The sequence below is a fragment of the Oryctolagus cuniculus genome, chromosome 12 (assembly GCF_051225735.1).
Source record: "Oryctolagus cuniculus isolate XC-2025 breed Fujian yellow rabbit chromosome 12, ASM5122573v1, whole genome shotgun sequence".
Classification (NCBI taxonomy): Eukaryota; Metazoa; Chordata; class Mammalia; order Lagomorpha; family Leporidae; genus Oryctolagus; species Oryctolagus cuniculus.
In genome coordinates, this window is record NC_142878.1 from 64,406,749 (window position 1) to 64,434,593 (window position 27,845).

At 47.1% G+C, this 27,845-nt stretch overlaps 1 non-coding gene across 1 annotated transcript; it reads left to right on the forward strand.

The window, feature by feature from the left end:
- Positions 1 to 22,591: 22,591 nt before the first annotated feature.
- On the forward strand, positions 22,592 to 22,722 carry LOC127484043 (small nucleolar RNA SNORA61). The gene has a single exon (XR_007910824.2). It is a non-coding gene; the product is annotated as a small nucleolar RNA SNORA61 (small nucleolar RNA).
- Positions 22,723 to 27,845: the final 5,123 nt, after the last annotated feature.

A 27,845-nucleotide genomic window follows, 5' to 3' on the forward strand; every position in this document is an offset into this window, starting at 1 on the left:
GGATGGCCCAAGTACTTGGGCCCTGCACCCCATGGGAGACCAGGAGAAGCACCTGGCTCCTGCCATCGGATCAGCGCGGTGCGCTGGCTGCAGCGCGCTGGCCGTGGCGGCCATTGGAGGGTGAACCAAAGGCAAAAGGAAGATCTTTCTCTCTGTCTCTCTCACTATCCATTCTGCCTGTCAAAAAAAAAAAAAAAATCTCCTTCATGAGTAGGTTGTCTGAGGTATCTTGCTGTTGTAACAAAAAGCTAACTAATATAAATATCCAAATATCCAAACTGACATGAACAGTTTGTCATTTCAGTGAATAGGGGAGAAAAGACAGTTCTCTGTTGGAATAGCATTGCAATTAATACATCTAAAAAGAAATGCTTGATTAGAGGGTGAGAATTTGTGGAGAAATAGGATTTGCATAGATTGAATGTTTCTCACTCAAGATACATTTTAGCACAAAGGGAAAGATATTAATGTTATACTAGTGAAACAGCAGGAACCTTGGAGCCAGCATTGTGGCTGGGCAGGTAAAGGTGCTGCCTGCAGTGTCAGCATCACATATGGTGCCATTTTGAGTCCTGGCTGCTCTACTTCTGATCCCACTTCCTGCAAATATCCTGCGATAGCAGTGGAAGATGGCCCAAGTCCTAGGGCCCCTGTACCCATGTGGGAGACTAAGAAGAAGCTCCTGGCTCCTGGGTTTGAAGTGGCCATTTGGGGGAGTGAACCAGCAGATAGAAGACCTCCCTCTCTCTGCCTTTTCCTCTCTGTAACTCTGCCTTTCAAATAAATAAATAAATCTTTAAAAAAGAAAAAACAACAGCAACCACATTAACCGAATGGTCAACATAAACAGTTCCAATAGTAAGACATTTACATCATGAACCCCTTCGTATTTTACATTGAGAAGGACACAACAGGAGACTGTCACTCTGCAGTGCCGGCATCCCATATGGGGCTGGTTCAAGTCCCGGCTGCTCCACATGTGATCCATCTCCCTGCTAATACGCCTGGACATTCTTGCAAAAGTTGAGGCAGTTACTATATGACCTAGCAAGTCCATTCATAAGTAGCTACCTAAGAGAAATGAAAACATAGGTCCACACTTAAACTTGTACACTAATGTTCACAGTAGCACTATTCATAATAGCCAAAAGATGGCAATAATCCAAATGGTCATCAGCTGGTCGGTGGATAACAAAAATGGTATATCTACATAGTGGAATGTGAATCAGATATGAAAAGAAATGAAGTGTAAATACATGCCACAGCATAGATGAACCTGGGAAGCATACATCAAGTCAAACAGACAAAAGGTCATGTATGGACCTGGCTACCACCATACTTATAATGCAGCTTCCTCCTAACACACCTGGGAGGCAGTGGGTGATGGCCCAAATAGTTGAGTCCCTGAAACCCATATGAGAGTTCCAGATGGAGTTTCTGGCTCCTGGTTTTAGCCTGGCCTAACCTCAGCTGTTTCAGGCTTTTAGGGACTGAACCAGAAGATAGAATATCTGTGTGTGTGTGTGTGTGTGTCTTTCTCTTTTTCTCTGTGTTTCAAATAAACAGTAAATAAATCTTCAAATAAAAAAGACCAAGGGCATTGTGGCACAGGAGATTAAGCCTCTGCTTGGAACATCAGAGTGCCACTTGGAGTCCTGGCTGATTCACTTTCTGTAAGGAAAAGGACCACAGATCAGAGAGGAGACAGGATACGCACTCTTAGCCAAACCGAATTTATTCTTTTTTTTTCTTTTTTTTTTAAATTTTTTGACAGGCAGAGTGGACAGTGAGAGAGAGAGACAAAGAGAAAGGTCTTCCTTTGCCGTTGGTTCACCCTCCAATGGCCGCCGCGGTCAGCGCGCTGCAGCAGGTGCACCACACTGATTCGAAGGCAGGAGCCAAGTGCTTCTCCTGGTCTCCCATGGGGTGCAGGGCCCAAGCACTTGGGCCATCCTCCACTGCACTCCCTGGCCACAGCAGAGAGCTGGCCTGGAAGAGGGGCAACCGGGACAGAATCCGGCGCCCCGACCAGGACTAGAACCCGGTGTGCCAGTGCCGCAAGGCGGAGGATTAGCCTATTGAGCCTCGGCACCGGCCCAAACCGAATTTATTCTAAGGAAATAAATTCACAGAGGTGGTGACCAACTGCTAGGGTGCACACAGACCAAACGTGTGTCAGAGGGCCCAGACCCCAGCAGGTTGGGCATTTTTATATCTTAAGTGGGCTAGGGGTGGAGGTGAGCTTCTCTATACAGGTTCCTCACATTTTTCGTGGGCTTTCAAACCTAAAATGGCTCAGGCTTATGTCCTTGCCCCATCACTTCCAATACAGCTAATGTACCTCCGCTCCTGCTACCCTCCAAAGAGACGCAGATGGAATTCCAGGCTCCTGGCTTTGAAGTGATCCAGCCTTGGCTGTTGCATCTCCTTGAGGAGTGAACATATGGATGGACGATCTCTCTCTCTCTCTCTCTCTCTCTCTCTCTCTGCCACTTTGTAACTCTGCCTTTCAAATAAATAAATATCTTCTAAAACTTTCCTCCCCAGCAGCGTGAAGCCTCTGGTGTCAGTTCTCAGGGCCGTAGTCCTAGATGTATGGACAAGCAGTGTTACCTGGCAGTAGCAGGCTTTGGCAGAGATCTCTGTGCTTTCCCTGAACACGCCCAGCTGTTAAGCTCCACTAATTCCTGCTTGCTCTACATTTTCCAAAACTCTCACGATCATAAATAGCTCTGCACAACAATGCAGTCTAATTCAGACTCTTTCAAAGAGATAGCTTTTAAGGTCAATGCTTGACATTTGCTCCAGGGAAGGGACACTTCTCACAGTGGCCCACCTCCCTCATTCTCCTGCGCAAACCAGCCAACTTGTAGTTTAGTTTCCACACCCAAAGATTGTATCAATCTCCTCCCAGCTGCCCTTTCACCACAACCTCCAGAGTTTTTTAGAGAACCCTTTGGCTTGAATTCTGCCGCATTCTGCTGTAAATGAAGTCTGGGAAGAGATTAGGACCTATCTGCTTCTTCCTCCAGGCCAACTCTCTGGGGTGGAGGAGGGACAAGGACACACACACTTCTGTCCAAACAATCTTTACTCTCAGGATCTCTGAGAGCTCAGAGGACAAGGGTGTGGTAGTCCCAAGTCTTGACTTGCCTCTCTTGATCTGAAACCGTCACAAGGACGTGAGCCAGGACGACAGCAAGGAAGGTCCCAGTAGTCTCGGTGGAGTGATGCCCCAGCTTTTGTCTCAGTGAGAGCGGGGAGAAGGCATGGCCCCTCCACCTTTGTCCAGAACTTCGTTTCAGCAACAGGCAGTGGGTCGGGGTGAGAACTGCTTAGGTCCCACCTTTCTCAGGAAGAAAGGCCTCCCACTGAGAGCTGTGCTCCAGGCTGCATTATTCTGGAAAGGAGTTTCCACCTTGCTGGGAGGGGAGAGACAGGTCACAAATGGGTCTGGTCCAAACACCACGGACTTCCACCATGCCTGCTGAGCATCGGTACACTAATTTTTGTTGGTTGGTTTGTTTCAAATAACTTTATGATAGGGACAGGTGTGGAGTAGTGGGTAAAAGCCACTGCTTGCAGTGCCAGAATCCCATATGGGATACTGGTTAACATCCCACTTCCAATCCAGCTCCCCACTAATGGTCTGGGAAAACAACAGAAGATGGCCCATGTGTTTGTCCTCCTGCCACCCATGTAGGAAGCCTGGAAGAACTTCCTGGCTCCTGGATTCATCCTGGCCTAATCCTGGACATTGCAACCATTTGGGGAGTGAACCAGCTGATGGTTCACTGTCTCTCCCTCTCTCCCTGTAGCTCTGATGCTTAAATAAATAAGTCTTAAAACATGAACAAATAACTTTATCATTGTTAGTAAAATGACGCAGTCTTATCTATGGCACGACCTACACCCCAGACACCACCCTAGGTTCTAGCCCCTCCCCCCTTGCTGGAAGCCAGGTGACCACATGGCCCAACCACCAGTGTCAGCCCCACCCCCATCCTAATGGGACTCCCTGCTCGTACTTCCTTTCCCGCCCTCCAGCAAAGTTTTCAAAGGACCTGATCCTCTCCCTTTCATGACCTCTCTCCCTCTCTGTCTCTCGCTCTCGTTCTCTCTCAATCCCTCTATCTCTCTCTTCCTTCTTTGCCTGCTCCTTCCCTCCAGTCTGTCAGGTTTCCCCCAATAAACCCTTTCCCTTACTCCAGATTTTGGTGGGTTTTGTGGCAGCCTTACAATTATATTATGCTGTTATAACCGTGCTATTATCGATGTTGATCTCTTACTGTGCTTAATGTTGTATGTGTGCTTAATGTTTAAATTAAATGTTATCATACCTGTATGCTCGCTTGTATTGGAAAATACAACATACATAGAGTTCAGTATGATCTGTGGTTTCTGACACCCACTGTGGGTTTCGGAACATAGTGCCCATGCACAAAGGGGGACTACAACAGTCCACAAAATGTGATGAAATTTCTGGTATAGTTCTGGGAATTGTTCTTAATTCATTTGTTATATCCCTCAGGACCATTTCCAGAGACTGCATTTTATTTTTATTTATTTGATAGACAAGGACAAAGATCTTCCATCTGCTGCTTCATTCCCCCAAATGCCTGCAACAGCCAAGCTGGCCAGGCCTAAACCAGGAGCCTAGTACTCAATCCAGTTCTCCCATTTGGATGGCAAGGACCCAAATAGTTGGGACATCCCTTGCTGCCTCCTGAGGTGTGCATTAGCAGGAAGCTGGAACTGGAAGCAGAATGGACTCAAACCCATAGACTCCAGTTGAACACAGACTCCCCAAATGGTCTTTTTTTATTTGATTTTTTTTAAGATTTATATTTATTTACTTGATAGAGTTAGAGAGAGAGAGAGAGAGGTCTTCCATCCGCTGGATCACCGGCTGGAGCTACACCAATCTGAAGCCAGGAGCCAGGTGCTTCTTCTGGGTCTCCCACATGGGTGCAGGGGCCCAAGGACGTGGGCCATCTTCTACTGCTTTCTCAAGCTACAGCAGAGAGCTGGATCAGAAGTGGAGCAGCCAGGACTCGAACCAGCATTCATATGGGATGCCGGCACTGCAGGCGGTGGCTTTACCCACTATGCCACAGCGCTGGCCCCCAAATGATGTCTTAAATGCTAAATCAAATGCCTGCCCCTTCAGAGATTTTAAATAGTTGCCTGTTATTAACTTTTGCCAAGTTTGCTGAGCACTGAAGTGCTCTTCACAATGTCATTTCAGAAGTAGAAGGCTGGAGCCGGCGCCGTGGCTCACTAGGCTAATCCTCTGCCTAGCAGCGCCGGCACACCAGGTTCTAGTCCCGGTTGGGGCGCCGGATTCTGTCCCGGTTGCCCCTCTTCCAGGCCAGCTCTCTGCTGTGGCCAGGGAGTGCAGTGGAGGATGGCCCAGGTGCTTGGGCCCTGCACCCCATGGGAGACCAGGAAAAGCACCTGGCTCCTGGCTCCTGCCATCGGATCAGCGCGGTGCGCCGGCTGCAGCGCGCCAGCCGCGGTGGCCATTGGAGGGTGAACCAAAGGCAAAAGGAAGACCTTTCTCTCTGTCTCTCTCACTGTCCACTCTGCCTGTCAAAAAAAAAAAAATAGAAGGCTGGGATAGTCAGTCTTTTTATTAACACTCTAAGGGGGAGCCAGCACTGTGGCATAGTGGGTAAAGCAGCCACCTGCAGTGCTGACATCCCACGTGAGCACCAATGCAAGTCACAGCTGCTCTACTTAGGATCCAGCTCCCTGCTAATGTGCCTGGGAAAGCAGCAGAAGATTGCCAAATCCTTGAGCCTCTGCACCCACATGGGAGAATCGGGAGACGCTCCTGGCTCCTGGCTCCTGGCTTCGAATCAGCCCAGCTCTGGCTGTTGCTGCCATTTGGGGAGTAAACCAGCGGATAGAAGATCTCTCTCTCTCTGCCTTTGCTTCTGTCTCTCTGTAACTCTGCCTTTCAAATAAATAAATAAATCTTAAAAAAAAAAAAACTCTAGCATTTCAATTTACATTTTCTCAAAGACTAAGAAGATCTCTCTCTCTCTGCCTTTGCTTCTGTCTCTCTGTAACTCTGCCTTTCAAATAAATAAATAAATCTTAAAAAAAAAAAACTCTAGCATTTCAATTTACATTTTCTCAAAGACTAAGAATGAGGAGCATCTTTTCATGTGCTTATTTGTCACCCATATATATTTTTAAGTAAATATATGTGGTCAAATTCTAGCCACCAGCAGCCTTTTTTTTTTTTTTTTTAAGAAAAAAGGATTGACTTATTTATTTGGAAGTCAGAGTTAATAGAGAGAGAGAGAGACAGTGAGAGATTTTCCATGCACTGGTTCCCTCTCCAGATGGCTGCAATGTCAGGGACAGGGACAGTCCAAAGCCATGGGCCAGGATCTTCATCTGGGTCTATTTTGTGGGAGGCAGAGTTCCAAATACATGGGCCATCTTCCATTGCTTTCCCAGGCCATCAGCAGGGAGTTGGATTGGAAGTGGAGCAGCCAGGACAGGAACCGGCACCTATGATTATGGGATGCTGGTGTCACAGAAGGCAGATTTACCTGCTATGCCAACCAACTTTGTTTTTTTCTTTTTTTTATACTAATCTTTATTTTTATTTATTTATTTTTTTTGACAGGCAGAGTGGACAGTGAGAGAGAGAGACAGAGAGAAAAGTCTTCCTTTTCCATTGGTTCACCCCGCAATGGCCGCTGCGGCTGGTGTGCTGCAGCCGGCGCACTGCGCTGATCCAAAGCCAGGAGCCAGGTGCTTATCCTGGTCTCCCATGCGGGTGCAGGGCCCAAGGACCTGGGCCATCCTCCACTGCACTCCCTGGCCACAGCAGAGAGCTGGCCTGGAAGAGGATCAACCAGGACAGAATCCGGCGCCCTGACTGGAACTAGAACCTGGGGTGCCAGCGTTGCAGGCAGAGGATTAGCCTATTGAGCCACGACGCTGGCCTATTTTTTATTTTTTTAAAGATTTATTTTATTTATTTGAAACATAGAGTTACAGAGAGAGGTAGAGCCAGAGAGAGAGAGGTCTTCCATCCACTGATTCCCTCCCCAAATGACCACAATGGCCATAGATGAGCTGATCCAAAGCCAGGAGCCAGGAGCTTCTTCCGGGTCTCCCATGTGGGCACAGGACCGTCCTCTACTGCTTTCCCAGGCCACAGCAGAGGGCTGGAGCAGAAGTGGAGCAGTTGGGACTCAAACCAGCGCCCAAATGGGATGCTGGCACTGCAGGTGGCGGCTTTAACCCACTGCACCACAGCACCAGCCCCAATACTGATCTCTTTAAAATATTTATTTTTTACTTATTTGAAAGGCAGAGTTACAGAGAGAGAGAATGAGGGAGTGTGGGAGGGAGGGAGTAAGGGAGGGAAGGAGAGAGAGGTCTTCTACCCACTGGTTCACTTCCCAAATGGCTGCAATGGCAGGAGCTGGGCTTATCTGAAGCCAGGAGCCTGGAGCTTCTTCCAGGTCTCCCATGTGGATGCAAGGTCCCAAGGACTTAGGCCATTTATCAGGCAATACCAGACAGCTGGATCAGAAGTGCAGCAGCTGGGACTCAAACCAGTGCCCATATGGGATACTGGCACTGAAGGTGGCCACTTTACCTACTACACCACAGTGCTGGCCACCCACCCTTTTTATTTATATTTATTTATTTAAAGATTTATCCATTATTTGAAAAACAGAGTTACAGAGAGGCAGAGGTAGACACACAGAGAGAATCTTCCATCTGGTTCACTCCCCAAATGGCTGTAATAGCCAGAGATGGGTTGATCCGAAACCAGGAGCCAGGAGATTCATCCAGCTCCCATTTGGGATGCCAACACTGCAGGTGGTGGCTTTACCAGCTATACCACAGCACCAGCCCCTCACCCTTCTTTTTTAATGGGATTTTTTTTTTTTTTTTTTGACAGGCAGAGTAGACAGTGAGAGAGAGAGACAGAGAGAAAGGTCTTCCTTTGCCATTGGTTCACCCTCCAATGGCCGCCGCGGCTGGCGCACTGCGGCCGGCGCACCGCGCTGATCCGATGGCAGGAGCCAGGTACTTATCCTGGTCTCCCATGGGGTGCAGGGCCCAAGCACTTGGGCCATCCTCCACTGCACTCCCTGGCCACAGCAGAGAGCTGGCCTGGAAGAGGGGCAACCGGGACAGAATCCGGTGCCCCAACCGGGACTAGAACCTGGTGTGCCGGCGCCGCAAGGCGGAGGATTAGCCTAGTGAGCCGCGGCGCCGGCTAATGGGATTGTTTAACTAATGTACTGATTTGTAAGAATTCTTTATGCTTTCAGTATACAAATCCTTTATCAGATACATGTTGCAAATATTTTTCCGTAGTCTATGACTTGTCTTTTCATTTTATTCAGTGTCTTTCAAAGAACAAAATATTTAAATCTTGATTAAGTAAAATTTGTTTACCTTTCTTTCATCACTTTTTCTTTTTGTGTCTTGTTTATGAAAGTTTTACCCAAGTCAAGATTATAATTCTGGGGTCAGCATTGTGGCACAGTGAGTTAAGCCACTGCTTGTGCTGCTGGCATGTGAACCCATATGATTCACTCCTCAAATGGCCACAACAGCAAGGGCTAGGCCAAGCCAAAGCCAGGAGCCAGAAACTTCATCCGGGTCTTCCATGTGGGTGGTAGGGGCCCAAATACTTGGACCATCATCTTCTTCTTAGCATGGAGCTGGATCAGAGTGGAGCAGCCAGAATTTGAACTGGTACTCATATGGGAAGCCTGCTTTGCAGGTAGGAGTGTAACCAGCTGCACCACAACACTGGCCCTATAAATAAACATTAAAAAAAAAACATAACATTTTTCTCCAAGAAGTTTTCTTTGGGGGGGTTATTAAAAATGTCATCTATTTTTCATTTTATTTGAAAGGCAGAGATAGAAAGAGTGAGCTTCTACCTGCCAGTTTATTCCTCAGAGGTTTGCAACAGCTAGTGACATGGTGCAACTAGTTAGTTAAGTCTAGGTGGGCTGGAACTCTTTGATCTCTACAAATTAATTATATCTCTTTAACTGTAGATCTGATATGCCCACCTTCCCAGGATGCCCTTCTCACATCCAGGATCAGGGTGTGTGCTAAGACCCCACCACATTTGTATACCCAGTTGGAGGAACCAGTCTCTTCCTTATAAAAAGAGGTTGGAGCCAGCACCGCGGCTCAACAGGCTAATCCTCCATGTAGCGGCGCCGGCACACCAGGTTCTAGTCCCGGTCAGGGCGCCGGATTCTGTCCCGGTTGCCCCTCTTCCAGGCCAGCTCTCTGCTGTGGCCCGGGAAGGCAATGGAGGATGGCCCAAGTGCTTGGGCCCTGCACTCCATGGGAGACCAGGAGAAGCACCTGGCTCCTGCCTTGAGATCAGCGTGGTGTGCCGGCTGCGGCAGCCATTGGAGGGTGAACCAATGGTAAAGGAAGACCTTTCTTTCTCTCTCTCTCTCTCTCCCCACTCTGTCAAAAAAAAAAAAAAAAAAAAAAAAAAAAGAGGTTGGAGAGCTCTCTTTACTATGGTGTGTTTTCAGAAGGGGCTCTCCTGCTCTCCCATGCTTAGTGGACCTTCCCAGCCATAGGTACTGTTTTCGGTTATTTCTTTCTCTGGCTGACAGCAACTCTTCAGCCCACTCATGAGGGGAATTCTCTATAGGGGCAGCCCATTCTCGCGTGTGAATGAATGTTTATTCCCTCTCTGTTGTATAAATTCTGTTCCTATTTGCAGTCAAGACCGTTCTCCACTTAGTGTTTCTATTCCTGCAGGAGGCAAGAAACTGGATCAAAAACTAATATATTCACATCATGGGGTTGGGCCTAGCCAAAGTGGGGAACTCAATCTAGGTTTCTCTCATAGAGAGCAGGGAAACAAACACTTGTGCCATCACTTGTTGCCTCCCAGGGGTCCATATTAGCGGGAAGTTGGAATTGAGAGCCAAAGCTAGGACTCAAATCTAAGCACCCTGATATGGAGTATGAGCACTGCAACCAACGACTTAGCTGCTGGGCCACCTGTTAATTGTGGTTTTAACATTTTAATTTCCACTTGCTTTTTGCTATTATTTAGAACTACAGAAAAAGAAATATTAATTGAATATTAACCTTGTGTCCTAGAACATTGCAATCCTGACTTACTAGTTCTAGTAGTTTTGTCACAGATTTGGGGGGGGTGGTTCTGCATAGGTGATCATGTTGTCTTTGAATAAAGACATCACAGGCAGTTAGAGTGAGCTAGAAGGGCCTCATGCTGGCCTAATATGGAACAATTTGAGCATCAAAATAAATGATAGTAAAGGATTATTACATGTAAGTAGGTATAAATAGATTAATGAATAAGTGAACCAATGAAGGACAAGAGAAAGCTCTTCTTTTGGTAAAATACAAGTAAATAAGTGAGGAAGGAATGGTGGAATTGGAAAGCAAAAGCTAGTAGGTGGTTTTTCCTCTCCTGAAAGCCCCTCTCCATGCCGCTCTGGCTGGAGGTCCTTGATTGTAATACTTTTAAATCTAAAAACAAAACAAAACAACTAGTAGGTGAAAGTTTAAGGCGCCGTGGCTTAATAGACTAATCCTCCACCTGCGGCGCTGGCACACTGGGTTCTAGTCCCCAGGTGCTGGGATTCTGTCCTGGTTGCCCCTCTTCCTCTCTCTCACTGTTCACTCTGCCTGTCAAAAAAAAAAAAAAAAAAAAAAAGAGTCAGAGCATATTCATAGTCTCAAGTATCTTCCTACAAGATACTTATTAACCATAAAAGGTAAACTAGTAAGTTCGTAGAGAGGAAGCCTGGCAAACGGCACAGTTACCAGGTCACCTGAAGCTGAGGAAGCTAACATCCCTGCTAAAGGTACTAACTAACTGCATGAGTTTTCTGCTGCCGGGGAAGGTGCTCGCATCACTTCTGGGGACTCCCGTGCAAATTCAGGAGCAAATTCACAAAACAACCAGGTTCACCTTCGGGCCGAGTAGACAGACTCCTGCTTCTTCCCTCTGACGACAACTGCGACCTCTAGATGGTATATGTAAACGTGTGACTCTAGGTGAGAGCAGACAGAGCACAAAGGGAGCTCAGACCTCAAGGAACCCCACGGTGGGAAGTTCCACCTGTTTTCTTTTTGTTTCCTGAGGCAGACTTGGAGCTGAAGAAGTGGGCAACCAGAAAGCCAACAAAAGGCCCCAACAAAAGCCTGCTCTTTCTACTGAAAACTACAACATTTTAAAATCATTTGTCATCTTTTTATTTTATATCTTTTAAAATATTTATTTATTTATTTATTTATTTGAAAGAGTTACTAAGAAGGAGGGACAGAGATCTTCTGTTGGTTTCTCCCCAAGTGGCCATAATGGCCAGAGCTGAGCCAGGCCAAGGCCAGGACCTAGAAGCTTCATCCAGGTCTCCCACGTGGGTGCGGGGGTCCAAGCACTTGGGCCATCAACTGCTGCTTTTCCCAGACCATTACCATGGTCCTGGATTGGAAGTGGAGCAGCCAGGACATGAACTAGCATCCACATGGGATGCTGGCATTGCAGGCAGAGGCTTTACCCACTACACCACGATGCTGATCCTCAGACAACATTTATATAGTAACTTATCTTATGCAGCCAACTGTGCTAAGAACAAACTGACACAGCCCACATCCATGCCAGCACAAGGTTGAGTGGGGAGCATACCTCTAGGCTTGCAGACTGTTGCAAGATATACCCTGATACCCCTCCCAGGTGGCATAAGAGAAAGACACAGCTGTCAAGACTTTCACTCTCTCTTTTTGCTTTTTTAAATTTATTTATTTATTTATTTATTATTTATTTGAAAGACAAAGTTACAGAGAGAGGTAGAGACAGAGAAAGAGGTCTTCCATCCGCTGGTTCACTCCCCAGATGGCCGCAACGACCGGAGCTGTGCCGACCCGAAGCCAGGAGTCAGGAGGTTCTCTCATGCAAGTGCAGGGGCCCAAGGACCTGGACCATCTTCTACTGATTTCCCAGGCCTTAGCAGAGAGCTAGATTGGAAGTGGAGCGGCTGAGTCTCTAATTGGCGCCCATATGGGATGCCGGTGCTTCAGGCCAGGGCCTTAACCCACTGTGCCACAACGCCAGCCCCAAGACTTTCACTCTCATCAGAGGATAATAATGAGGACCGTTACCCCAGGGCATGGATGGAGGCCATACAGTGTGTGGGAACACCAACACTCAGCCAGCAGTATGAGGCACACACACCCAATCAAATGTAAATAGACAACAAGGGAGGACACTGGACTACTATACTACCTTCACCTGGCAGTAACAAGACGGCTCTTCCCCTTCCCTGGTTGGAGTGATGTTGGAGAAAGCCAATTGCGATAGGCTTAAATACATATGAAACTACCCAGTTTCAATGGAGAATCACTAAGCCAGGAAGAGGGGCTGATGCTGTGGCATAGTGGGTAAAGCCACCACCCGTAGTGCTGCCATCCCATATGGGTGCTGGTTCAAGACCCGACTGCTCCACTTCTGATCCCGCTCTCTGCTATTGCCTAGGAAAGCAGTACAAGATGGCCCAAGTGTTCGGGCCCCTGTACCTGCATGAGAGACTCGGAAGAAGTTCCAGGTTCCTGGCTTCGGATCCACCCAGATCTGGCCATTGCACCCATTTGGGGAGTGAACCAATGGATGGAGGATCTCTCTCCCTCTCTACCTCTGCCTCTGCCTCTCTGAAACTCTGCCCTTCAAATAAATAAATTTAGAAAATTTTTTTGCTAAATGTTCATACATAATCCTTTTTTTTTTTTTCTTTTTTTTGACAGGCAGAGTGGACAGTGAGAGAGAGAGAGAAAGGTCTTCCTTTGCCGTTGGTTCACCCTCCAATGGCCGCCGCTGCCGGAGCACAGCACTGATCCGATGGCAGAAGCCAGGTACTTATCCTGGTCTCCCATGGGGTGCAGGGCCCAAGCACCTGGGCCATCCTCCACTGCACTCCCTGGCCATAGCAGAGAGCTGGCCTGGAAGAGGGGCAACCGGGACAGAATCCGGCGCCCCGACTGGGACTAGAACCCAGTGTGCCGGCGCCGAAAGGCGGAGGATTAGCCTAGTGAGCCACCTTTTGAGTGTGTTTAACAGCTGAACAAAAATCATAATATTGCCTGATATTTTAACTGTGTATAGAGGAAATATTTAAGGAAATAGAGTGCTCGAAATTCTAGCCAGTGCAATAACAGGAGTCAAGACTGTATGGTTGGGGCCGGTACTGTGGCATAGCAGGTAAAGCTGCCACCTGCAGTGCTGGCATCCCATATTGGCACCAGTTTGAGTCCTGGCTTCTCCACTTCTGATCCAGCTCTCTGCTGTGGCCTGGGAAAGCAGCAGAAGATGGTCCAAATCCTTGGGCCTCTGCACCCACTTTGGAGACCCGGAGGAAGCTCCTGGCTCCTGGCTTCTGATCCACGCAGCTCTGGCTGTTGCTGCCAACTGGGGAATGAACCAGTGGATGGAAGACCTCTCTCTCTCTCTCTCTCTCTCTGCCTCTCTTTCTTTCTCTGTGTAACTCAGACTTTCAAATAAATAAATAAATCCTTAAAATAAATAATTTTTTTTAAAAAAAGACTGTATGATATTCGTGGAGAGATGGACACATGGATTATATATATATATATATATATATATAAACAGACTGGACATCAGAAATAGGCCTATACAATTATGTCTAATTTTATTTTTAAAAAATTATTTATTTTAGGGACAGAGTTACAGAGCGAGGGAGAAGCAGAGAGAAGTCTTCCATCTGCAGGTTCACTCCCCAAATGGCCTCAATGGTCAAAGCAGAAGCGATCCAAGGACAGGACCCAGGAGCTTCTTCTGGATCTCCCATGTGGGTGCAGGGACCCAAGCACTTGGGCCATCTTCCATTGCTTTCCCAAGCCATCAGCAGGAAGATAGGAAGTAGAGCAACCAGGACTTGAATTGGTGCCATTTGGAGTGCTGGCCCCGCAGGCAGAGGCTTAACCTGCTATGCCACATCACTGGCATACTGATTTTTTTAAGGCTTATTTATTTTACTTGAAAGTCAGAGTTACACAGAGAGAAGAGGCAGAGAGAGAAAGAGGTCTTCCACCCGCTAGTTCACTCCCCAATTGGCTGCAATGGCCGGAGCTGCACCGATCTGAAGCCAGGAGCCAGGAGTGTCTTCTGGGTCTCCCACATGGGTTCAGGGGCCCAAGGCCTTGGGCCATCCTTCACTACGTTCCCAGGCCATAGCAGAGAGCTGGATCAGAAGTGGAGCAGCTGGGACTCAAACTGGCACCCATATTGGATGCCGGCACTGCAGGTGATGGATTTACCTGCTACACCACAGCACCAGCCCCCAGCTTAACTGATTTTAAATTATTTTAATTATTTTATTTTACTTATTTGATAGCACAGAGAGAGAGAGAGAGATACAGAGAGAGATCCCATCTGCTGCTACAACATCCCCAAAAATGCCCACACATATGGGGCTTGGTGAAGCTAAATCCAGGAGCCGGGAATTTAATCTAGCTCTCTCATGTGGGTGGCAGGGAACCAAGTACTTGAGCCATTACCTGCCACTTCCCAGAGTGTGCATTAGCAAGAAGCTAGACTCAGTAGCAGAGCCAGGGCTCTAACCAAAGCTCTTTGGATACAAGATCCAGGTGAGGGGCCAGAGTTGTGGCATAATGGCTTAAGCTGCCGCCTGCCATGCCAGCATCCTATATCAGTACCGATTTGAGTCCCAGATGCTCCACTTCTTTTTTTTTTTTCTATAAAGATTTTATTTATTTATTTGAAAGGTAGAGTTACAGATAGTGAGAGGGAGAGACAGAGAGAAAGGTCTTCCTTCCGTTGGTTCACTCCCCAAATGGCCGCAACGGCCAGAGCTGCGCGCAGCTGTGGGGATCTGAAGCCAGGAACCAGGAGCTTCTTCCTGGTCTCCCTTGTAGGTGCAGGGGCCCAAGGACTTGGGCCATCTTCTACTGCATTCCCAGGCTACAGCAGAGAGCTGGATCAGAAGAGCAGCAGCCAGGACTAGAACTGGTGCCCATGTGGGATGCCGGCGCCGCAGGCAGAGGATTAACCTACTGTGCCACGGCACTGGCCCCTATGCTTCACATCTGATCCAGCTCCCTGCTAATGTGCCTGGGAAAGCAGTAGGAGATGGTTCAAGTACTTGGGCCCCTGCACCCACGTGGCAGAATCAAAGGAAGCTCCTAGCTCCTGGCTCCTGACTCAGCCCTGACTGATGTGGCCATCAGGGGAGTGAACCAGAGGATGAAGATATCTCTTTCTCTCCTCCTCCTTGAACTCTTCCTTTCAAATAAATAAAATAAAGCTTAAAAAATTTAAAGATGCAGGTGTTCCAGCCATAGATGTAACCACTACAACAAATGCCCACTCTTTTGGCATCTGTCATTTAGAATCTTTTCACATGTCATCAAGATTGTAGTGTACATATATTTTATGCATTTATGTGTGAACAGTATTCTGTTGAATGGATATACCACATCTTGTTCACCTATTCAGAAGTTAATATTTAGACTGTTTCTACTTTATTAGTATTATGAATAATGCTATGAATATGTGTATGCAAGCTTCTGTGAATACGTGTATACAAGATTCGGTCTGGACATTTTGTTCATGTCTTTTGGGTAAATACCTTGGAATGGAATTGCTGGGTCATATAGTAACTGTGTTTAACTGTGAGGAGTTGGTTAGGTCAGGTTCCAAATGGAATGAGAAAAAGGGCAAAGTCTCTTTAAGAGTGAATAAATGCTTGCTTCTCCTTAGAAGCTGGACAAAGTACAGATCCTACCCTGCCGATGAATTTCTAGTTTAATCGTGAGAACAGAAAGACTGGCAATTCCCCCATTCTGACGAGTTTTCTTTTTGTTTTACCCTGGGAGCAGGCTAGACAGGATTACAATTCAGACCTCAGATGCTTTGTCCCTGCCTTCTGATTGATTGTTAGCTGTTATTCTGCTCCACAAATTGTGCATAAAGCACCACACGCTGGCAAGTTTCTCTGGGTATTCCTCCTTTGGAGCCCCCTGCTGCCTGACTGCTGTGGCAAGAGGTTTCTTCTTCTTCTTTTTTAAGATTTATTTATTTGGAAGAGTTAGAGAGAGAGAGAGAGAGAGAATCTTCCATCTACTGTTTCACTCCCCATTGGCCGCAATCACTGGGGCTGGGCCAGGCCAAACCAGAAGCCCAAAGCTCCATCTGGGTCTCCCACATAGGTGCAAGGGACTAAAACACTTGGGCCATCTTCCACTGCTTTCTCAGGTGTATCAGCAGGGAGCTGGATGGGTAGTGGAACAGCTGGGACTGGAACCTGCACTCATATGGGATGCTGGCATCACAGATGGCAGCTTTACCCACTAAGCCATAGCACTGGCACCAATTGAAATTCTTTTAGGTGAGAAGAACCAAGATCACCTTCATCGTCCCTGTAACACAAACACTTGAGAAAATGCCAGATTGTTTCATAAACAGTTGTACCAGTTTACATTCCCATCAACAGTGGGTAAGAGCTCCAATTTCTCAACATTCTCACCAAATATTGCTTTTCTTTTTAAAGTTTTTTTTAAAGATTTATTTTATTTATTTGAAAGTCAGAGTTAAACAGAGAGAGAAGAGGCAGAGAGAAGTCCTCCATCCAATAGTTCACTCCCCAGTTGACTGCAATGACTGGAGCTGTGCTGATCAGAAGGCAGGAGCCAGAAGCCAGGAGCATCTTCTAGGTCTCCCACATGGGTGCAGGGGCCCAAGGTCTTGGGCCATCTTCCACTGCTTTCCCAGGCCATAGCAGAGAGCTAGATGGGAAGTGGAGCAGCAGGCACCTTTATGGGATGCTGGCACTGCAGACGGTGGCTTTACCCACTACACCATAGCACTGACCCAAAGATGTTTCGTTTCGTTTCTTTTCTTTTTTTTTAATTTATTTGAAAGGCAGAGGGACAGGAAAAGAGAGAGGACAGATCTTCCATCTACTGGTTCAGTCCTCAAATGGATGAAATGGCCAGGGCTGTGCCTGGCCAAAGCCAGGAGCCCAGAGGTCCATCCTTGTCTCCCACATGGGTAGAAAAGACCAAAGCAGGGCCAGAGTTGTGGGGTAGTAGGCTAAGCATCTGCCTGCAAAGGTCTTATCCCATACGAGCACAGGTTTGAGTCCAGGCTGCTCCACTTCTGATTCAGCTCCCTACTGATTGCCTGGGAAAACAGGAGAAGATGGCCCAAGTGCTTGGCCCCTGCACCCACGTGGGAAACTCAGAAGAAGCTCCTGGCTCCTGCCTTCGGATGAACCAGCAGATGGAAGACCTCACTGTCTCTCCATCTCTCTCTGTAACTATCCCTCTCAAGTAAAGAAATAAATCTAAAAGAAAGAGAGAAAGAAAGAGAAAGGAAGAGGAAAGAAAGAAAGAAAGAAAGAAAGAAAGAAAGAAAGAAAGAAAGAAAGAAAGAGAGAAAGGAAGAAGAAAGAAAGAAAGAAAGAAAGAAAGAAAGAAAGAAAGAAAGAAAGAAAGAAAGAAAGAAAGAAAGAAAGAAAGAAAGAAAGAAAGAAAAAGAAAAGAAACGACCAAAGCACTTGGACCATCTTCTGCTGCTTTCCATGGAGCATTAGCAGAGAGCTGGGTCAGAATCAGAGCAGCTGAGGATTTTTTTTATAATGGTTTTTGTTTGTTTGTTTGTTGTTTTTTGGACAGGCAGAGTGGACAGTGAGAGAGAGACAGAGAGAAAGGTCTTCCTTTTCCGGTGGTTCACTCCCCAATGGCCGCTGCGGCTGACGCACCGCGCCCCATGCCGATCCGAAGCCAGGAGCCAGGTGCTTCTTCTGGTCTCCCATGCGGGTGCAGGCCCAAGCACTTGGGACATCCTCCACCCCCCGGGCCACAGCAGAGAGCTGGCCTGGAAGAGGAGCAACCAGGACAAAATCTGGCACCCCAACCGGGACTAGAACCCGGGTGCCAGCGCCGCAGGTGGAGGATTAGCCTATTGAGCTGTGGCGCCAGCCAGCTGAGGATTTAAACCAGCTCTGCTACCCCTCAATTTTATTATATGCTGTTTCTAATTTTAGTCAACCTAATGGGTGTGGAGTGCTATTTCACTGCACTATTTGCATTTCCCTGATAGCTAATGATGTTGAGCATCTTTACATATGCTAAATGTCCATATGCATATTTTCTTTGGAGAAATATCTGTGCAGATCTTTGTCCCTTTTAAAAAGTGAGTTGTTTGTATTTTTATCATTTAATACATGTATTCTGGATACAAATCTGTTGTCAGATATGTGATTTGAAAATAGTTTCTCTGTTCTGTGGATTTTCTTTTATTTTTTGAAATATTTATTTATTTATTTTGGGGCCAGCACCATGGCATAGCGGGTAAGGCTGCTGCCTGCGGTGCCGGTGTCCCATGTGGGCACCAGTCCCTGTTGCTCCACTTCCCATCCAGCTCTCTGCTGTAGCCTGAGAAAGCAGTAGAAGACGACCCAAGTCCTTGGGACCCTGCATCGGCATGGGAGACCGGGAAGAAGCTCCTGGCTCCTGGCTTTGGATCTGCCCAGCTCCAGACATTGTGGCTAATTGGGGAGTGAACCAGTAGATGGAAGACCCCTCTCTCTCTCTCTGCCTCTCCTCTCTCTGTGTAACTCTGATTTCAAATAAATAAATGCTTTTTTTTTTTTTTTTGACAGGCAGAGTGGACAGTGAGAGAGAGAGACAGAGAGAAAGGTCTTCCTTTGCCGTTGGTTCACCCTCCAATGAATGCATTTTAAAAAAGGAAAGAAAAGCAAATCAATGGAGGAAAGACGCTCTTTTTTTTTTAAAGATTTATTTGTTTGTTTGAAAGGCAGGGTTACAGAGAGGTAAAAGCAAAGGCAGAGATCTTCCATCTGCTGGTTCATTCCCCAAATGGCCACGAAGGCCAAAGTGGGCCAGGCCAAAGCCTGGAGCCAGGAGCTTCATATAAATCTCTCATGTGGGTGTGGGGGCCCAAGCACTTGGGCCATCTTCAGCTGCTTTCCGAGGCACTTCAGCAGGGAGCTGGATTGGAAGTGGAGCAGCCAGGACTCCAACTAATATACATATATGATGTCTGCACTGCTGGCAGAGGCTTTACATGCCACACCACAGTGCTGGCCCTACAAAGACAGCCATTTTAAAAGAAAAACAAAAGTATTTATTTATTTATTTGAAAGGCAGACTTACAGACAGAGAGGGAGAGAAAGAGAGAGGTATCATCCATCTACTTGTTCACTCCCCAAATGGCCACAATTGTAGGGGCTGGGCCGGGCCAAAGCCAGGAGCCTGGAACTCCATTCAGATCTCCCACTTAGGTGCAGGGGTCCAAACACTCCAGCCATCTTCTGCAGCTTTTCTGCATTAGCAGAGAGCTGGGTAGGTAGTGGAGCAACAGGTTCTAGAACCAGCACCCACATGGGATGCTGGCATCACAGGAAGTAGCTTTTGCACCATACTAGAAGTCCTAGTCTTTTTTTTTTTTAAGATTTATTTTATTTATTTGAAAGTCAAAGTTCTAGAAGGTGGGGGGCAGGGGAGATTTTCCATTACTGGTTCACTCCCCAGATGGCTGTGATGGCCTGGAAGCCCGGAACGTGGAGCTTCATCAGGGTCTCCCACTTGGGTGGCAGGGGCCTAAACACTTGGGCAATCTTGCGGTGTTTTTCCCAGGCCGTTAATTGGATTGGAAGTAGAGCAACCAGGACAGGAACTGGCGCCTGTATGGGATGCTGGCGTCACAGGCAGTGGCTTTAACTGCTTTGTCACAACGCCGGCCCCTGCCCCAGCCGTTTTAACAAACGGTGCTGGAGTAAATGTCTTAGAGTTGACATTAAAATCATTTTCTATGAGAGTAAGTTTGGGGGGCAGGTGTTTCGAGCTCCCTGTTAATGCACACTCCGGGAGGCAACAGGCAAAAGCTCAAGTTCTTGGGTCTTCGCCACTCATGTGGGAGACTTGGACTGAGTTCTAAGCTCCTGGCTTCAGCCTGACCTAGCCCTGTCTATTGCAGGCATTTGGGGAGTGAACCAATGAATGAGAGAGCCTTTTTTCTCTCTCTCTGCCTTTCAAATAATAGCTTTTTTTTTTAAAAAAGAAAAAAAGCAATTTTTAAAATTTTTTAAAAAATTTTTGCTTAATGAAAATTAAAAACTATTTGCTCTGTGAAATACCTTCTTAAGAAGATGAAAAGACAAGGCGACAGACTTGAAGAAAATATCTGCAAGCCGGCCGGCGCCGCAGCTCACTAGGCTAATCCTCCGTCTTGCAGTGCCGGCACACGGGGTTCTAGTTCCGGTCGGGCGCCGGATTCTGTCCCGGTTGCCCCTCTTCCAGGCCAGCTCTCTGCTGTGGCCCGGGAGTGCAGTGGAGGATGGTACTTGGGCCCTGTACCCCATGGGAGACCAGGAGAAGCACCTGGCTCCTGCCATCGGATCAGTGCGGTGCGCTGGCTGTGGCGGCCATTGGAGGGTGAACCAACAGCAAAAAGAAGACCTTTCTCTCTGTCTCTCTCACTGTCCACTCTGCCTGTCAAAAATAAAATAAAATAAAATAAAATAAAATAAAATAAAATAAAATAAAATAAAGAAAATATCTGCAAGCCACATGTCCAACATAGTGTCTAGAATATATAAAGAATCCTGAAAATTCAGCGTTTAAAAGGAAGAGCTCCAAAAGCAAACTGCCTTGGTTTGCTTTTTGCTGCTGTAATAGAATACTCAGCCTGACAGACTGGGTAACTTATCAACCTGAGAAGTCTGTTCAGCTCACGGGGCATGAGATGGAGGAGCCCAAGGTTCATGGGCCACATTGGGGAAGGGCCTTTGTGCTGCAATGCAACGTGGTGGAAGGGCAACCGAGCACCTGGCAAGACAGAGAGAGGGTGGGGGCCCCACTTAGGACAAACCCACTCTTGTCCTAACTAATCCGTTCCTGTGATAACAGCATTGAGACCTCCCCCCTGTTACAGCCATCCTAGTGGATGTGAAGTGGTATCCTACTGTGACACACCACCTCATCCCTGCTCCTATGCCTAGAATGAGCAAAGATGAACAGTGACAAGCAGGTTACTCACGCAGAAGGACTGCAAAAGGTGCAGCCACTTTGGAAAATAGTCTGAGGGGCCGGCACTGTGACAGTAGGTAAAGCTACTGCCTGCTGTGCCGGCAGTCCGAATGGGCGCTGGTTCGAGTCCCAGCTGCTCCACTTTCAATTCATCTCTCTGATAATGAGCCTAGGAAAGCAGTGGAAGATGGCCCAAGTCTCTGGGCCCTGCCACCCATGTGGGAGACCTGGCTTTGGATCAGCTCAGCTCTGGCCGTAGTGGCCACTTGGGCAATGAACCGGCAAATGGAAGAGTCTCTCCTCCTCTCTCTGCCTCTCAAATAAATAAAAATTTAAAAAGAAAACAGTCTGGAGGTTTCTTAGAAAACTAGACATACAGCCGGCGCCGTGGCTCAATAGGCTAATCCTCCACCTTGCGGCGCCGGCACACCGGGTTCTAGTCCCGGTTGGGGCGCCGGATTCTGTCCCGGTTGCCCCTCTTCCAGGCCAGCTCTCTGCTATGGCCAGGGAGTGCAGTGGAGGATGGCCCAGGTGCTTGGGCCCTGCACCCCATGGGAGACCAGGAAAAAAGCACCTGGCTCCTGGCTCCTGCCAGGATCAGCGCGGTGCGCCGGCTGCAGCGGCGGCCATTGGAGGGTGAACCAGCGGCAAAAGGAAGACCTTTCTCTCTCTGTCTCTCTCTCTCACTGTCCACTCTGCCTGTCAAAAAAAAAAAAAAAAAAAAAAAAAAAAAAAAAAAAGAAAACTAGACATACAACGAGACTGTGACCCAGCAGGTACATGCCTGGGCTTTTTTACCAGAAAACCAAACAGTTCCGTTCCCACAAAAATCTGTACACAAATCTTCATAGCAGCTTTTTTCATAATGGTCAAAAACTGGAAATGGGCTGGCGCTGTGGCTCACTAGGCTAATCCTCCGCCTAGCGGCGCCGGCACACCGGGTTCTAGTCCCGGTCAGGGCGCCGGATTCTGTCCCGGTTGCCCCTCTTCCAGGCCAGCTCTCTGCTGTGGCCCAGGAGTGCAGTGGAGGATGGCCCAGGTGCTTGGGCCCTGCACCCCATGGGAGACCAGGAAAAGCACCTGGCTCCTGGCTCCTGCCATCGGATCAGCGCGGTGCGCCGGCCGCAGCGCGCCGGCCGCAGCAGCCATTGGAGGGTGAACCAACGGCAAAGGAAGACCTTTCTCTGTCTCTCTCTCTCTCACTGTCCACTCTGCCTGTCAAAAAAAAAAAAAAAAAAAAAAAAACACAAACTGGAAATGACCCGGATGTCTTTCAACAGATGAGCAGTTAAACTATGGCATTTCGATGGCATGGAAGCTCCTTGGGAAGAGGAGACCGTGGCTATATGCATCAGCCTGGTGTCGTCAGAGAACTACGACACTGAGTAAGAAAAGCCCATCAAAAAACTTACATACGATGTGATTCAATTTATAAAACTTTCTTGAAAATATAAACTTAAATAGAAACTGAGAACAGATTACTGATTACTAGAGTTGAGGAAGGGTGGCCCTCCAGTTCCTACTCCCATGATAGCAGAACTCTGCTCCTGGTAGTTGTACCAGGAGGAAAAATGATACTGGAGCTGCCCTCATGGTGTTATAGTCTGATGTATAGCATTGAGCCAGTTGCAACAAGGTTAAAAAAAAAAAAGGTAGAGGTGTGAGAGAATTAGAGGTGATATACAAGGACAGGGATAGGAGTTTTGCCTAGTGGTTAAGACACAATTAGAGGGGCGGCACTGTGGCTTAGCAGGTAAAACCGCCACCTGCAGTGCCAGCATCACATATGGGCACCAGTTCAAGTACTGGCTGCTCCACTTCCAATCCAGCTCTCTGCTATGGCCTGGGAAAGCAGTAGAAGATGGCCCAAGTCCTTAGGCCCCTGCACCCACCTGCGTTGGAGACCTGGAAGAAGCTCCTGGCTCCTGGCTTCAGATAGGCACAGCTCCAGCCATTGCGGCCAATTGAGGAGTGAACCAGCTCTGCCTCTCCTCTTTATGTGTAACTCTGACTTTCAAATAAGTAAATAAATGTTTAAAAATTAAAAAAAAAAAAACACACAATTAGGGGGGCTGGCACTGTGGCAGAGAGGGTTAAAGCCCTGGCCTGTAGCACCAGTATCCCATGTGGATTCCAGTTTGAGTCCTGGCTGTTCCACTTCCAATCCAGCTCTCTGCTGATGCACCTAGGAAAACAGCAGAGGATGGCTCAAGTCCTTGGGCCCCTACACCCACATGGGAGACCTGGAAGAAGCTCCTGGCTCCTGGCTTTGATCGGATCAGCACTGGCTGTTGCAGCCATCTGAGGAGTGAATCAGCAGATGGAAGACCCCTCTCTCTCTCTCTCTGTCTACATCTCTCTCTCTCTCTCTAAAAAAAAAAAAAAAAAGACACGGTTAGGATGCTCACATCACATTGGAGCACTCAGTTGCCTCTAGCTCCTGACTCCAGCCTCCTGCTAATGCAGACTCTGGGAGGCAGTGCTGATGTCTCAGGTGGTTGGGTTCCTGCCACGCCCGCGGGAGATATGGATTGAGTTCCTGGCAGGCATTAGGGATCCTTCTGGTTATAGAAATGCTCTTTATTTTGACTGTATTGATGCCAACATCCTGATTTGATATAGCAGTATAGTATTACCATCGGGACAAAATGGAAAAAGGATATGTTGGATCTCTTTGGATTATTCCTTTAATCACATGTGACTATAATTATTTCAAAATAAAAGTCTGGTTTACAAGTAACATGCCTGTATTTTTTTTTATGTCAATATCATGAAATCCCAAAAAAGATTCAAGGGGAGGGTGTTTGGTGTAATGATTGAGACACTAACTTGGGATTCCTACATCCTATGTGGGGTAACTGGGTTCAAGTTCTTTCTTTTTTTAAATAAAATTTTTATTTTTTTATTTTTTGAAAGGTAGAGTAACAGAGAGAGAGGGAGGACACAGAGAGAGAGGTTTTCCATCCACTGGCTCACTCTCAAAATGGCTACAATGGCCAGGACTGGCCTAGACCAAAGCCAGGAGCCAGGAGTTTCTTCCAGGTTTTCCACATGGGTATAGAGGCCCAAGGACTTGGGTTGTCCTCTGCTGCTTTCCCAAGCTATTACCAGGGAGCTGTATTAGAAGTGGAGCAGCCAGGACTTGAACCAGTACTCGTATGAGGTGCCAGCATCACAGGCTGTGACTTTAACCTGCTGCCTGTCCTTGGTTACTTTTTTGTTTTTTAATCACAATTTTGGAGAGAAGGAAATGGGATTTGCTTTTTTTTTTTTTTTTAAGATTTGTTTGTTTATTTGAAAGGCAGAGTTACAGAGAGGAAGAGGCACAGAGAGAGAGAGAGAGAGAGATCTTCCATCCAGTGGTTCACTCCCTAAATAGCTGCAATGGCCGAAGCTGTGTTGATCCAGAGCCAGGAGCCAGGAGCTTCCTCTGGGTGCAGGACCTCCCACATGGGTACAGGGTCCCAAAGACTTGGGCCATCTTCTGTTGTGTTCCCAAGGCCATAGAAGAGAGCTGGATCCAAAGTGGAGCAGCTGGGATTTAAATCAGCTCCCATATGGATGCCAGTACTGCTGCCGGTGGCTTTACCTGCTAGGGCACAGCGCTGACCTCACTGATTATTTTTTAAGTAAAATTTACATCCTATGAAATGCACAAGCATAAATATATCATTTGATGAGTTCTGATAATGACACACAACTATGCAATGCAAAAACCTCTATCAAGATGCAGAGGAGCCTGAAAATTAATTCGGAAATTTGGCTTTCTCAGAATCATCTCCCCATCTGCCAGGGAAAACGTCTGTTTGGATTTCTTTGACCATTAATCCATGTTGACTGTTTCAGAAATTCAAGTAAATGGCTTCCTGTAATATGGCCACTTCTGTGTAAATCTTAGTTCATTGGGCATAATGTTGGTTTATTTTATTTTATTTTTTGACAGGCAGAGTTAGACAGTGAGAGGGAGAGACAGAGAGAAAGGTATTCCTTCCGTTGGTTCACCCCCAAATGGCCACTACAGCTGGCATGCTGCACCAGTCCGAAGCCAGGAGCCAGGAGCTTCCTCCTGGTCTCCCATGTGGGTGCAGGGCCCAAGCACTTGGGCCATCCTCCACCACCCTCCTGGGCCACAGCAGAAAGCTGAACTGGAAGAGGAGCAACCGGGACAGAATCTGGTGCCCCAACCCGGACTAGAACCCGGGGTGCAGGCGCCACAGACGGAGGATTAGCTTAGTGAGCCGCGGTGCCAGCCAGGCATAGATTTATCCATGTACCATGTAACTTACTCTTTTTATTCTATAATGACATTTAATTGTATGGTTATGTCATACTTGATTTTTTTTGGTTGGAATGTACTTTATTTTGATATAATTTTATATTACAAAAACATTGCAAGAATAGCACAGAGAGCTCCTGGATGCTCTTCTAGCAGGTGCTCCAAATATTAGTTTCTTACTATCTATTTTTTTTCTGAAGAATTTTAGGAATCAAATGCAGAAATGAAGACCCTTTATCCTTTAATACTTCAGAGTACAAAATTCTCTCCTATAATCAGAGTATATTTTAACAAAATCAGATGAAAGTAATATGATAGGGGGATGGCATTATGGCATTAAGTGGGTTAAGCACCACCTGTAGCACCGACATCCCATATGGGCATTGGTTCAAGTTCCAGCCGCTCCATTTCCAATCTAGCTCCCTGCTAATGTGCCTAGGAAAGCAGCAGCGAATGGCCCAAGTGCTTTTGCCCCTGCACTCATGTGGGAGACCCGGGAGAAGCTCCTGGCTCCTGGCTTCCAATCAGCCCAGCTCCGGCCCTTGTAGCCATTTGGGGAGTGAACCAGCAGATGGAAGGTCTCTCTTTCTATGTAGTTCTGTCTTTCAAATAAGTTAGAAAAAATAAAAAACTTTTTTTAAAAAAATTTAACCAAATGCTGAATATGCTAAAGTGTTTTGGAGCAAAGTGTTTTCCTGTCTCTTACTTACTCTGAAAGCTTGAAAAAACAACAATGGTCCCGTGAATGAATAAAGGATGAACAGGTGAATGTATCATAAATGTGATAAAGTGTTTATTGCAGAATGCAGGTGGTAGATCTAGTGTTCACTGTAAACTTTTCTGTGTATTTGACTTTTTTTTTAGTAAGATACTGGAAAACAGTCCCTGGTATCTAATGGCTTACATTCAAGAGTTTTGGAAAATTTTAGTGTTCAATTGCATCCAAATAATAAAAGTATTTAACTCTGCCACTGAGCCAAGATTTTGATGAATTGCTACACAACTGCTCATCCTAAGAAGTGACCTTATTGATTCAGATCATAACTTTCGTTTTCCAAACTTAGCACTGATTTCTCAAGCCCTTCTCAAATTCTCAGTCCTTCATGACATTTTTCCCGATTATCCTTTCTCTTACTTACCCCCATTGAATTGGATCTGTACCTCTCTTTTGCAGAAGTCACCTCGGACACGGCCTGCTCCTTGCTGTTGCACTGTCTCACCTCCGTGCTACCTACAGATTCTGCCTCATCAGCCCCAAACCAGTGAGGGCCTTGCCTGGCACAGTTGCTGCCCCTTTCCCGCTAGTGAGGATGTCCTCTGCAGCCTTGGCCTGGCTTGAACAGCCTTGCATGTCTGAAGGAACACTGAGCTGTGTCTTCCTGTTTACCCCTCCAGTGTTCACGGTCATTCTGGACAGCAGACCTCTGCCCTGGTCCCCGCTTCTCCTTCCAGCTTCCTTTCAGGATTGCAGTCTGCCCCTGATCCTCGCCTTTCCAGCCGACGCGCCGACCCCTAACACGGTTTCTAACCTACTCTTCCTGCAGTTTGCTCACACTCACTCACGTGACTCTGTCTTCTGCTTTGGCCAGTGTCTATGCTGATGAGAAACCTTGCAACTGTCTCCCGATCCCTCACTTTGGACCCTCAGAGACTAACCCCAAGATTTTCTTTGGAAACCATAGTGGGACTTCATCCCAGGCCTCCTATCTTGCTGCCCCTCATTATATTTATTCATTTTTAAATTTAAGAAATGGACTGGGGCTGGCGCCATGGTGCACTAGGTTAATCCTCCGCCTGCGGCGCCCACATCCCATATGGGTGCTGGTTCTAGTCCCGGTTGCTCCTCTTCCAATCCAGCTCTCTGCTGTGGCCCAGGAGGGCAATGGAGGATGGCCCAAGTGCTTGAACCCCTGCACTCGCATGGGAGACAGAAAGAAGCACCTGGTTCCTGGCTTCGGATTGGCACAGTGCGCTGGCTGTAGCAGCCATTAGGGAAGTGAACCAACGGAAGGAAGACCTTTCTCTCTGTCTCTCTCTCTCATGGTCTGTAACTCTACCTGTCAAATAAAGAAATAAAATCTTTAAAAAAAAAGAAATGGACTTATTTAACTCATTTATTTGAAAGGCAAAGGGAGCAAAAGAAAGAGATATCTTCTATATGCTGGTGCATTTCCCAAATGGCTGCAATAGCCAGTGCCGGGCAAGGTGGAAGCCAAGAGTCAGGAACTCCATTTGGTCTTCCACATGGGTGGCAGGCACTTGAGCCACCATCTGGTGCTTCCCATGCACACTAACAGGGAGCTGAATTGAACTATTTTTGATAACAAGAGTAAATGGTGGAAAATGCTTCTTAGTTGTCTTATCTTTATTTGCTTTGCAAGTTTTAGAATCTTACTTAATTCCTTTGAAACATTTATTTATTTATTTGAAAGTCAGAGTTACAGAGACAGAGATCTTTCATCCGCTGGTTCACTCCCAAGATGGC